General features: G+C 49.3%; 1 protein-coding gene across 15 annotated transcripts in view; it reads right to left on the reverse strand.

Annotated features, from left to right (window-relative positions):
- PACS2 (phosphofurin acidic cluster sorting protein 2) overlaps positions 1 to 12,414 on the reverse strand; it is a 72,640-nt gene that overhangs the window by 59,469 nt on the left and 757 nt on the right. Inside the window, exon 1 of one of the 15 annotated variants that reach the window (XM_040072365.2) lies at positions 11,229 to 11,355. The exons of 12 other annotated variants lie outside the window; for them this stretch is intronic. The gene's annotated coding sequence lies outside the window, so the exon portion shown is untranslated. Of the gene's footprint in view, positions 1 to 11,228; positions 11,356 to 12,414 lie in introns of those variants that run through there. 2 more of the 15 variants (XM_040072369.2, XM_040072368.2) reach the window with 2 other exon arrangements.

Raw genomic sequence — 12,414 nt, forward strand, 5'->3', positions numbered from 1 at the left:
CAGATAAAAGTACCCAAGATACCAAGCACCTTTCCAGGTCTCCCCAGAAGGCTTGTGAAGAACAGCACAACTTTACTGATGTTCAGCAGGCAGTTTTACTGTCCATTCTGCATTGCTTTTGGGACTGAAAGCCATAGCAGGGGCCAGTGGCAACGCTGAGAGAGGCCTGGGCAGAAAGAAATGCCACAGAACACGGGAGGCAGCACGTGGTTGGGACCTTGGTGGGGTGGGGCTAAACCTACCCACAGCCCAGCTCCAGAACAGATCCTGTACTCCAGCACCTGGGTGCAACCATTTTTTTTTTTTTAACCCAGCGATGCTCTGGATCCTCTGGGTCCCAAGCGCTGTGCAAAGGTGGAAACACCAGTAACCAGGCTACTGGAACCTGCAGGAGAGCAGTGGTGCCAAGCAAACATAAGCATGCAAACCCAGACAAGGCAGATGTGTGGTCCAAATGCATCAGCACGTGGGAGGAGAGCTGAGCACTTCGCACTCCACACAGGCACAGCAAGGGGCCAGCAGCAGAAAGCTGGCCTTGAATGCAGGTGCAGCAGGAACACAAACAGCCACTGGGACATTTAGGTTATGATCCTGGAACAAGGAAACAATTGTCCAGGCTTCTGATCTTCAGAGACATCCCCCTGGGGCAAGGGTAAGGAGCCACCAAAGTTTTGTCTCAGAGAGCAGCTTTACACTTGAGCTGCTGAATGCTACAAGGTAGGAGGAAAAAAATCCTCTGATCTGCTTTGGTATCTACACCAGTGGCTGTCTCAGATCCTCACTGGGACAGAACATGAACAGGCAAAGCTTATCCAAGTACCTGGAGACACTCAAAATTTATCTGTGAAGCAAGGACAAAGCCTACCCTAGTGGTCTTCAGCTCCACTAAGCAAAATAAAGCAGAATTGTGACGGAAAGAAGATATCAATCCCTTCCAGCCTGAAAGAAATTGGAGCACCTTAAATTCTGGCACACTCTCAGGCACAGCATAGGGAAGAGGTAGAAGAGCAAATAAAAGGGAGTTCAGCCCCCAACAAGCCACTAGCAACATGAAATATATATGATCCAGTCCTTGCAGTTCTCAGCTTTCCTTGCAAATCCTTCATTTTGAGGCAGTGGGTGCAACTTGATCAGGAAAGCAGCATATCATCTTTCTACCATCTAGAAAGCATGCAGATATAAAGAGGTCATTTTGGAAGGATCCTTTTGATGCTGAAAACTGCCCATCTGAGAGGAAGAGATCGCAGAGGAAAGGCTGCAGGACAGCCCCAAGAAACCCAGAGCAGATCCTGCAAACTGTAAATCAGCAGGCGGATGGAAGAGCGGAAATGGGAGGAGGGCAGGATTAGAAGCGCTATAGATTTATGATAAGGGATGCTCTAACAATAGCATTCTTTTAAGAAGGAAGCTCTTCCTGCTGCAGTTAATCTAGTTAGCCTGCCCATACATTTATGCACTGCATACAGGACAGGCAAATCCTCAGTCAAGTAAAACCACCCACTTTAAAGCTCATAAAATACCTACCCAGTAACATGGACCATGGCAGAGGGGAAAGAGAGAGTTGCTCCCCTCAGCAGCTGTCAGGGGACCTGCTCCAGCCTTTATGTGAGCTAGACATCCCAGGAAGGGCTTTTTCAGCCATGTTTTCCATTTTCATAATTTCTCCCCACCCTGAAAGGTCATGCAGATGAAAACATCAATTTAACTAATGCCAGATGGAAGACAAGTTAAGCCATATGAATCTTTGCTGATTATATAATTACCTTCATTTCTTGCAGAAACATGGAAATGCTCACAGTCACTGGCAGATTATTTTGTACATAAACAAACATTTCTAGGCTGTTTGTACTTTCAAGAAATTAAGTCCACATGGTTTCGACCAACTGCTCCATTACCACGTGGCACATACATGAAAAAAACAAGCCTGAATTTGAAACTACGCCAGGAGGTTGCAGACACCCATCTTCCCCCAGAGCCCAGAAATAATACTTTTTTAACGGGCTCATCAACTCACAGTTATAGATTCACTGGACAGAAACTTGAGATGATTTGCACTCAGTGTTAAACACACCAAATTATTTTCTGCGGACCTCAAGGTCACTTAATTTACCTCTAATGAGCCCCAACACATCAGCGAGGAAAAGAGCACTGAAACGTTCAGGCTCATTTGCTCCTGAGCCAGAGCAGTGGGGCAATGCGCAGCGTCAACGACAAACACACCCAACCACCAGAACCTCCACAGGTGACTTAGGCAAAATCTACGGGGGAGCTTCACGTGTACAGGTCAGGACAGCACTGAGAAACCGCTCCAGACGCAGTCCTGCCAGTCTGACTATAAAGCCACGAGCAGGTAAAGATCCGGGGCACGGATGCCGATTTCTGAACGGAGACGGTTGTATTTGTAGGTGTCCCATTAGAAGTCAGGAGCACACGTTTAAATTTGCATAAGAATCGGTGTGAAAGATTCAGTTACATCCCCAGCAATCTCCAGTAGCTTTGGTTCCACTGTCAATCTCACTGCAAAGAGCCCAGCTCCCAAAGCCTCCTGCCCACCAGAGCCAAAAAAAGGAAAAGACCACCTCCACTCCAGCCATCTCTTCACCCTCACCCACTCTGCAGCTCTGACAACAGCCCCGAGCTGGAGAACACACACAAGCCTGTGGACCACCCAGAGTTTATAGTACAGAGCTAAAACACCAGCTTCTAAACAAGGGGCTGCACTTCTCCTCCCACAGTCATTCAAAGTCATTTCCTTGGCCCAAAAAGAAACTCCACTGAATTAGAAATGTGGTGCAGTGCTGGGTTAAGTGAGTTACTTGCTCCATCCTCACCTGCAGACTCTACCTGCACAATGATTTGGACCATAGTGCTCAGCACAGCAGAGAACTGCTCCAGCTGAACACAACCCACCTCCTCACCTCTGCCCCCCAATAAACCTCCACCCTGATGATCCACTTCACCATGAGAACTCTCAAATGCTTGCACTGGCACAAGGCAGAAGGTGCTGGCAAGCAGCAGCTGAAGTGGGTAGTTTACAAAAAGTCACCAGACACACCAGCTTTGGAGGAGCAAGTAAAAGCCACCTCTAACCTTTACCTGTATGGTGTCAGGACAGTACAACAGCTCTGCACACATCCGAGAGAGAGCGAGCTCCTCAGTGAGCAAGCTGCTGGAGCCTTGCTGTAACTGGCAGAAGAGGTAAATGCTCATGTCTTACCCCCCAAACATACACTGCACAGATGGAATCGTAGGAGGACAGCCCTGATGCTGACTGCCCACAGCTGGGAGACAGGCACTACAATTGCTCTGCTGAGAACAGCAAGGTCCCTTCTCTGTTACACACCGCCACAATCACACGCGCTGAAATCAGGACACGCACAGCAAGCTGAAGTGAAGACTGCACACATCAGATCTGGGAAGTTTGCAGGACTGTACTGAGATTAGACCTCATAATACAGAAACCCATTTTCAGCACAGCCCCTCCAGAGGCAATGAAACTGACCTCCAGCATAGCCTCCAGCTTAAGTGTGCAACCCCTGAAGAAACTCAAGACTGAGTGACCTCAAACGATCCTGCTATATTTGTAAAATCGTGTGTGAGGAGACGTCCTCCAACAACCCTATGACTTTCATAGACACAACACCACCAGAGCAGCTCCCTAAAAGAGAAAGGAATCTGTGTCTCCAGCACAGAAAATAGGGTTGCTTTCTGAAGACTTAGGCCCACAATCGCAAAGCCAAATGCATCCAAAGAGAAAGAGATGCCTCCAGCTGGTCCAACAGAACCTTGAGAGCTGTTCACTGACATTTCAAGCTGGTACAAAGCTCCCCAGACTCTCACTTCTGTCATTTCAGGATGTACCGCAGAACTGCTAAGCGGGCAGCAAAGTAGAAAGAAGGCTGTGCTCCTCCGTGGCTGGCACTCGGCAGCTCCAGGACACCTATGAAATATGGTGGTGCAGCAGCTGGAAAAAGTCATGTACTAAATGGAAAGGAAGGCTGTGAATGGCCTCAGACATCCTAATGGTGAAACTGCACCCACACATAAATTAATAGGAGACCACACTGCTGTGTGAAAGGGCACCTCGTCCACCTCACTGCGTGTTCCCACTTCTGATCTAAGACACCTGCTCACGGTTGGTTTGAGTTTTTTTGCAGGTGGGCTGAGCGCTGCAATTCGCTTCTCATTCCCAAGGTAGCAGAACATCCACGCAGATCCCTCTGACAGAACACCCTGCTAAGCAGCTGCAAGAAAGGGAACTGCACCGGCGTGAAAACCCTGCATAAGCCCTTTCACGACAAGTCACCGCCAAGCTACGATCTCATCGCTTTAATGAGAGCACCCAGCAGAGCAGCGCGCTCCGAAGGCACCGACGACGTGCCCCAGCCCCGCAGCTGTTCCCTCCGCCCGACGGCTGCTTCGTGCTCCCGCCGAGGACGAGCCTAGCTGGCCGCAGGAGCGTGCCACCAGCCTGCCGCAACAGCACGGACGGCACAGCTGGGGCTCTCGGCAGAGAATTCCCCGGTGCCACCCAGCGCGGCGGGAGCCAGGACACGCGCGGCAGCGCTCGCAGGATGCGCCAGACGCGATACTCGCGGATCTCCGCCTGCTTCTCGGAAGCTGGGGCGTATCCACATAAACCACGCTCCCCGGGTAGACTGTCCTCTCAGCAGAAAGGGGATACAGACTTATATGGACTATATATAGATAAGGCTTCCTAAGAATCTCCCGATGGGGGTTATTCTCTGCTCTATATCTAGATCTGGCCTGGTGCCTGTTGGGAAACACGTACCGGACAGGCGCATGTGCAAGCTGCAGCTCGTTTCGGCCATAAATGAGAGCCCTGCACCAGAAACCCCTGAAACAAAGGCCAGAACCACATTATGAGCTCCATGGTTTTCTCCATTTACAGCCTTCCATGCGTCTTTCTGAAGAGGTAAAGGTCCCTCTAGAAATCCCCTTCCTGCACATGATATTTACTTACGAGCAGTGAGGAGCACCTCCAAACCCTTGCACAGCAATGGCCTTGTAGAAAAATAAAAAGAGCAGGAAAAGATTTTGATCAATTGAGCTCAACAGAGCAAAGGGATCTGATGAAAGCAGCCCGTGTCTTTTTCAGATTTTAAACAGCAAAACCAAGTGCTTTGTTGAGCAATGAACATGTTTCCCTTCACCCTGCACACACGGGCATACCCTTCATGCTACTTCACAGCCTCTCACCTTCAAACCTCCACTTCTCCCCAGCAACACACACACACACACACAAAAACATTATCCTGGATCACCAGGTTTGTTCCCTTTTTTTCCTTTCTTTTTAGAACAAAACCAACTACCTCCCTGAGGTCCAGAAGGACCTGCAAGCTCTGTAGTTTTTGATTAAACACCAGCATTCCCCCTTGGCTATTCCCTTTCATTTTCCTCCTACAGGCTCCAGAGCCCCTGACTGCCGAAAAAGCAAACAGCCAGGAGAGGGGAGTGGGTTTATCATTAGACCAAAGTAGAGCTTGGGGAAGGAGTCCCACATGTTAGAGCAGTGGGGGAAGAGTGCCTAAACTGCCATTTCCCAGCAACAGCCAAGTGATCACATTTATTTGATTGTTTGGATGAGCCACAGCAAGAAACAGGACAAGTTAATCGAAGGCTTGCAGTGCCCAGGTGCTGTTCCCGGCCCAAATGACACACACCATCCTTGGGGCATTTCCCAGCCCATTCAAGCACTGATGAGACAAACTGTAACACTCCAAACCAGTACAAAGGCTGTGGATGAGGAGCACACTTCACACGACATCAAAGCTGACATTTTATGCTAATCCATCTGCTTACAGGAGGATAAATGCCATTTTCCTTGACAACTCTTCTGAAATCAGATCTGAGCACTCAGGCACGTTCCAAACCCTTCTGGAACACCAGTAAATCAAACATTGTTACTTTCAGTGCAAAAGCTCCCCGGAACAGCAGCTCAGTCAGTGACTTCCATAAAGCACACAACCCCCAGGCACTGCACCCAAAACAGAGGTGCTGCCACACATACCCCGAGCCAGGTGAGCACCGTCTGGCCTGCAGACCTGCAGGCTTTGGTTTACAAACGTGAGAACCTCCACCAAGCAAACTTCACAGCCTACAAACGCTGCTCTCAGTTTTGCTTTTGCTGCGTACTTTAAAAATTAAGACGGCTTTCCCACTGGAGCAGGGAAGCATTTGAGCTCCTGATCAAAAATAGTAATTGCCCTGCAAGTAACTGCGCTGGAAGGCAGCCTGGCCTGCAGCCTGGCAGCTGCTAGGCAAGAAGGAACAAGCAGGCCACCTCAAAAAGAAAGGCACAGCTTGAGACAAGTGACACAGCCACGGAATGCTCTGAGGGAAAGGCTGAAGTGGTTCTAGGGGAGGAAACGTGCTCCAGACTCCAGCACACAACAGCAGAGCCCACGCATCTTTTTCCAAACGAAGGGAGCTCGTCTCTTCCTCACCTGGAGACCCTCCACTACAGCTGCATCAACCCAAGTACAGGATCTGCATGTGTAGTAGCCCCTGGTTTTTCAGGGATCCCTTCTCCGAGGATACCGGCTGCAGCAAGCAGAGCTCGGCCCATCAGAGCTCTCTAGGCAATTCATTATTTTAAACAAAGGAGTGATTAGCAAGGATCCACTGTCTCCTGGTGAAGCTGGCTGCATGCCCTGCAAGCCTTCACATCACTGTACAGTATCATAATCCAATTAAACCTCACCATGAGGGAAGCTTCACGCTATCACATTCAATTAGCCAGTTAAGCCTCTTATCATCTGCACGTTAGGATCCATTTGGACTGAAAACTCCCCCAGCACTGATTGGGCACCCTACAGCCAGGCAAGGACGCACAGATGTCACATCCGGAGCAGCAGGAGGACCATACAGCTTAGGAAATCCATACTGCTGGCTTTTATGGACGTAGAAACACAGGAAAAATAAAGCACAGTGACCAGTTCCCGCCCACTCACAGCTATGTGCTGAGGTGGCTTGTCCCCCCCTTATTCTCCTGCTCCCCAACTTCCCAAGGAAATGGGTCAGTTCTGAAGGAGCTCAAGGGGCCCAGAGGAATTTCAATGGAAAGGCAAAGGCTAATGGAGGACCTGGCAACACAGAGTCGTCTGGCAGCTAGCCACCGATTCCATAGGAAATACCCTCCCTAGAAGGTCACCGTAATGGTGGCAAAATTTGGCCCAAAAGAATTGGAAAAAGCTGCCAAGATGTGACGCAAATGAAGCCAGCGAGCAGGCCAGCTTCCTGCGTGAGGCCAAAACATGGAGCGCTCTTGGAAAAAAGAAAGATTAAGGGTTGCAAGGAACATAATGGCCTCTTGTAACAGCTGAGTTGTTGCTTTTCTTTTCTTGGCAGAAAAGAGGGATGTTTTGTTGCTGGTTGATTAATCTGTTATGCAAATCATTTCATAGCTAATTTGATACAGCCACAAGCTTGCCACAGAAATTGTCCGCCTGCTCAGAGCTGATGAAAGGTGGAGCATCAACGGCTCCATCTGACAAGAGCTTTTATTTCCGGGACAAGCAGCTGCAGGGTCACCTCCTGCCCAGCAGAGCTGCAGAAGCACAGGCCAGACCTGCCAGGGGACACGAGGGATAGATCCTTTGGGCACCCTCACTTGGAGGAAGGCAAGGAAAGAGGCCTTTCAAAAGAGCAGCCCATTCCTTCCACTCCCACCATCCTCCTGCACTGGGTATGCACACAAAGCATCCAGGTGAAAACCATGTAAAATCCCATCCAGAGACTTTGGCTAGCAGCTTTGAGATTTTAAGATCTTTCTCAGAGCTGTTCTTGACATGCACAACCTTCACCTTAAAGCATGACTCAAAACAGGACTCACTGCAACTCTGACTCCAACAAACCACTCAAACCACTTCCACTGAATAACATAAGCATCCATATTCAGCAGGATCATACAAAGTGATAGGATTTACACGGGGAACACTTAGGGATCACTGGGGTTTGATCTCTTCCCCAAAGACTAAGGAGGAGAAATAGGATGTTCTACCTCCAAGAAGGAAGGGTTGGTTCTGGCCATTGCACTTTACTCCAAGCAGTTTATCTCCATTGCTCAGTTGTGGATGTTTTTCCTCACGCCATCTCACACATTCAGCATTACCTCAGTGATATTTTTAAAGCCTGTCCTGTGCCCTCATTTGTATTCAATTTCCTTCTGAGGTAAAATGTTAGACATTTCATGCTATTCAAACAAAGTCAAAACAAAGCCTCCAAATAAGCACTTCTGAAATGTACCTAGTCTGAGTAATTAGACATTTTCCTAGTTCTAAATGTACTGAAAATCTATTGTCAGCTCCCAATGAACGCGCCAGCACTTATCCTAACTGGGAGGAGTTCTCTCCTAAATGTTAGCATACTGACAGAATAGAAGGTTGTGATACATTTAAATTAACATCTCTCCCTACCTGAACTAATCGGTGCTTTTAATTATATAGCATCACCTGATCATAATTATTACTCCAGCAAGTTGTTCACCTTTCTCTGATGCACAGTTGGCATTGCTCAAGCCAGGTCAGAACATGCTCCCACTGGCCAAGAGAAGTTCCCTTTCCCAGTGCAGGCACGCATCCTTCACACCAAAGGGCAAAGTGTTCCACTTCTGAGAGAATTTGTGGCAAATTCTCACAAGGAAGAGTCAGCTGTGAACTTCACACAGGTCACAAGCCCCTCAACACTCTGCTAGCAGAGGGAATTACCACATATTGGTGCCAACCTGCAGATTGCTGCAGTGGCTCCATGGCCCAGCAGTCCTCACTGTGTCCCTTCTGTCACACATCTGTGGTGCTGTCACCTTTACACGCTCACAGAGCCCTCTGCAACTCATTAGCCCACAGGAAGCAGACGGCCAGATAGGTAGTGGAAGAAGATGGGAGCTGGCAGAGAGAGAGGAGCACACAGCCTGGGGCACCAAGACACTGCTAGGATCCACTCAGCTGCAGTGAATCCAAAATCTCACCCCCCTGTCAGTTTCCATTGCCCCTGGGGATGTCCATACCAGGGCTGGTGCGAATGTCCGAGCGCTGCACGGCACTGAGCAGTCACATCCCTGCACCCCCAGCCTCCAGGGAGTTCAGGGGATGTGTGTGGAGCCCCTTCACACTTCCTCACCCAGCAGGGAAGCTACAGAAGCAACCCAACACATGAAATGCTCAGGCAGTGCCCAGTCGACAAGCCCAGCTCTCCAGCACTGCCTTTCCACTGGTCTGTTCCACAGACTTCTTCCTTTATATCCCACAGGGACACTGGGTCACACCTGCTCCACATCATCCAGTTTGGTCTCAATCCACTTTGCAGTTCAAAGCTCAGCAGCAACTTCTACAAGTTTGTGACAAGTAAGACAGTAGCCTGTCTTAATTGTCACAAACCTACTCTGAATGGGGATAGTGGCTATTACTGCCTTCTCTGGCTTCAGCAGACCCTTTCAACAAAACTTTTCCCCAAGACCACTCTTCCTCTGGACAACCTCCACACGCTCCTTCTCCTCATGAGGCTGCTTCAATGCGTGACAATACTGCATCCTGCCATTCACACCCACAGATTCATCAAAAGATTGGAAGGTAAAAAAAAACCAGCACCAGAACAATTCTTACTTCCACTCTCTCAGTGTGAGGAAAATGAGAGGAAAAGGTGTTGATTCTCTCGCTGTCATGTAGCACGAAGATCAATCTCAGAGTTTACAGGTGGTAGGGAGAATTTTATGTAATGTAACCTTCCTCCCAGGAAAGTCTTTCAGAGCACAGAAGAAACAGCAGGAAAAGGTAGGCATCTCTCCCTTCTGGTATGCAGTGGATACGCCCAGATAGTGAGACATTTTGAGTCACATTTCTGGGATGACTAAAAGAAAGTAGCTGCATTTCAGAAGCGCTATGGTCAAACCTCCCGCGAGCTACGTGTGCTGAAGAACAAATCGTAAAATCATTTCTGCAGATGGCAGAGGAGTAAGAGAAGCCAGAACAAACGCAAAACATCACCTCACCTCACGTTTCACACACTAAGCACACAACTGCAGAATAACACCATGGCTCTTCACTACTATTCTTCCTTAAGTTTAGACACAGCCTTTTCACACAAGGAAGCTCCATGGATGCACCAAGGCAGCCTTCCAGATTTTGCTGACACCCCACCCAAGCTGAATGGACTTTCAGTAAATCACCCACCAGAGCGTGTTGAAGAGCAGTGCTCTGGAGATCTCCCTCCCACAGTGCAGCTCTTGGGGAAGCACACGCACATCAACACCCACCCACACAACTTAGAGCAGTGCAGGCACAGACCACTCGAGGCACTGCTTCCACCCAGCCCCTCCTGCTCCAGGTGGTGGTCGGAGAAACACCTTAGGAACAGGCTAGGATTTATTGAACCAAAAAGAAAAGGGAAGGAAGCAACATTCCCTCCCCGAACATGCACTCCTCTTCATGAATCTTCTGACTTTGGGCCAACTTCAAATCTCTTCTCCGCTTGGAAAGCCTATCCTGCCAACAGAAACCCAGAAGGGAACTGGTGAAAATCTCAAAAGAGACCAAGGCAGTTCCACAGTGTCTGACCACACATTAAGGCCCACTCTCCTCCACATCTGCCCCTCACGTCCCAACGGACAGTTTGCTGGGACTACAAGCTCACTTGGGATATGGTTTCCCACGCAGAACATTTCATTCTAGTATCTCTCGCTTTAAGATAAAAGAATCCTAAATGTCATTGTGCCACAGTAAAAGTCATTAGAATATAAACTTAAAAGGCAGTGGTGTAACTTAAAGGTTTTCAAACTCCAGCTTCCTCTGACAGATAGGTTTTTTGCAAAGCCTGTAATGAAATGCAAACCATGATGATCAATGATTAGAAACAGCAGCACTGACTGCTGCAGAACTTGGTGTTTGCCCAGCACACACCTCACCATGCCACAGGACCAATATCCCCACAGAACCTGCAACCTCAGCTGCTCCTGACCTCACTTTGGGCTGACAAGATTCACCCAGCACCTGCAGCTACAACGGCATCCCTGCCACACACTGTGCCCAGCCCATGTCCAGCAGAAAACTCCACATCTGTGGGGAGACAGCCTCACAGAGTTGGCAGCAGCAGGTGCAGCAGCTGGATGGCAGCTTCTCCCCCGGGCTCAAAGGAAAAAGTGCACCCAGGAAGAGCAAGCAAAGGCAATGGCAACCGCAGGGCTGAGAGCAGAGGGACCCACCGCTACACACCAAAACTCCCTCGACCAAAAGCTTTGTTTCCACAAGGTCCCAAACACCCCAGTTCTTCCATCAGTGCCTCAGGGCAGGCAATCTGAACACTTTCATCACCTCCCACTTCACAGATTGCTTCAGCAATTTCAGACTTTCCCCCTCAAACCCCAGTTCTGCCCCACCTGCCCAGACATCCACAAGTGCTTTGCATTCCCCACATTCCTCCAGGCACCTCAAGCAGCTGCCTCCAATCTGCTGCCCCCCACAATCCCAGTGCCCAGGACCCACCCTTGTGCTCCCCACCCCCTACCTCATCAAGGCAGGGTCAGTGTCCTTACACTGCATTTTCTGGTCATCTACAGATTTGCAAACAAGCAGGCTATGTTGTGAGCTCGTTTGCAGATCTGCAAGTATCAGCATAAATGATAATGCAGAACGAAAAGTCCTTGACAGTGTCGGGCATTTGGGCATTCATTTGTTTAACAGCCACTGTTACAAGGTTGGATGGGATGGAAACCCAACTGACTTCCTGTAACAAAAGGTGCAATGGAGAGAATTGTTTTCAGAGCAGTGCTACGAGACGCCTCCGTGCCCTCTGCGCAGCAGGGACAATCCCAATCGTACTGGAACCACAGAATGTTTTGGGTTGGAAGGAACCTTAAAGATCGTTTAAGCCCAACCCCCTGCCAGGAGCAGGGACACTTTCTTGCCTAGTGCAAAAATGAAAAAGCACCAACTGCTCCTCCAGCTATTCCCCTCCAGGTGACAGCTTCCACAGCAAAGAGACTCCTTGAAGAAGGGCACATTCCCCCGGGTGTCAGACCCTTTCCAAGATCTCCCGTTGCAGAAAAAAAAGGCTGAAAGAGACACGAGCTGAAAAAGTTGCTGCCCGAGGCACTGCTAGCACAGATAAGCCGCTATAAACCAAGATCACCTGCAACTGCAGGACTCAGGTTTGCTCGTGCCCCTGCATCCTCCTGCCCGCGATGTCAGATCACTACGACTGTGGGCAGTGTTTATGCCGGGATAGTTACTCGTCCCTGCAATACAGGGGCATGGCCACCAAGTCCAGCATGCTATCTGGATGGCGCAGAAGACAGAGGGATTTAGGGGGGTTTGTAAAGCTTGAAGAGCTTTACGTTCCTGCCAGGTCAGCCTGATGACTCTGTTCCCTTTCTGCTCGCTCGCTATGTCCTCGTTTAAA

The sequence above is a fragment of the Hirundo rustica genome, chromosome 9 (genome assembly GCF_015227805.2).
Source record: "Hirundo rustica isolate bHirRus1 chromosome 9, bHirRus1.pri.v3, whole genome shotgun sequence".
Lineage (NCBI taxonomy): Eukaryota > Metazoa > Chordata > Aves > Passeriformes > Hirundinidae > Hirundo > Hirundo rustica.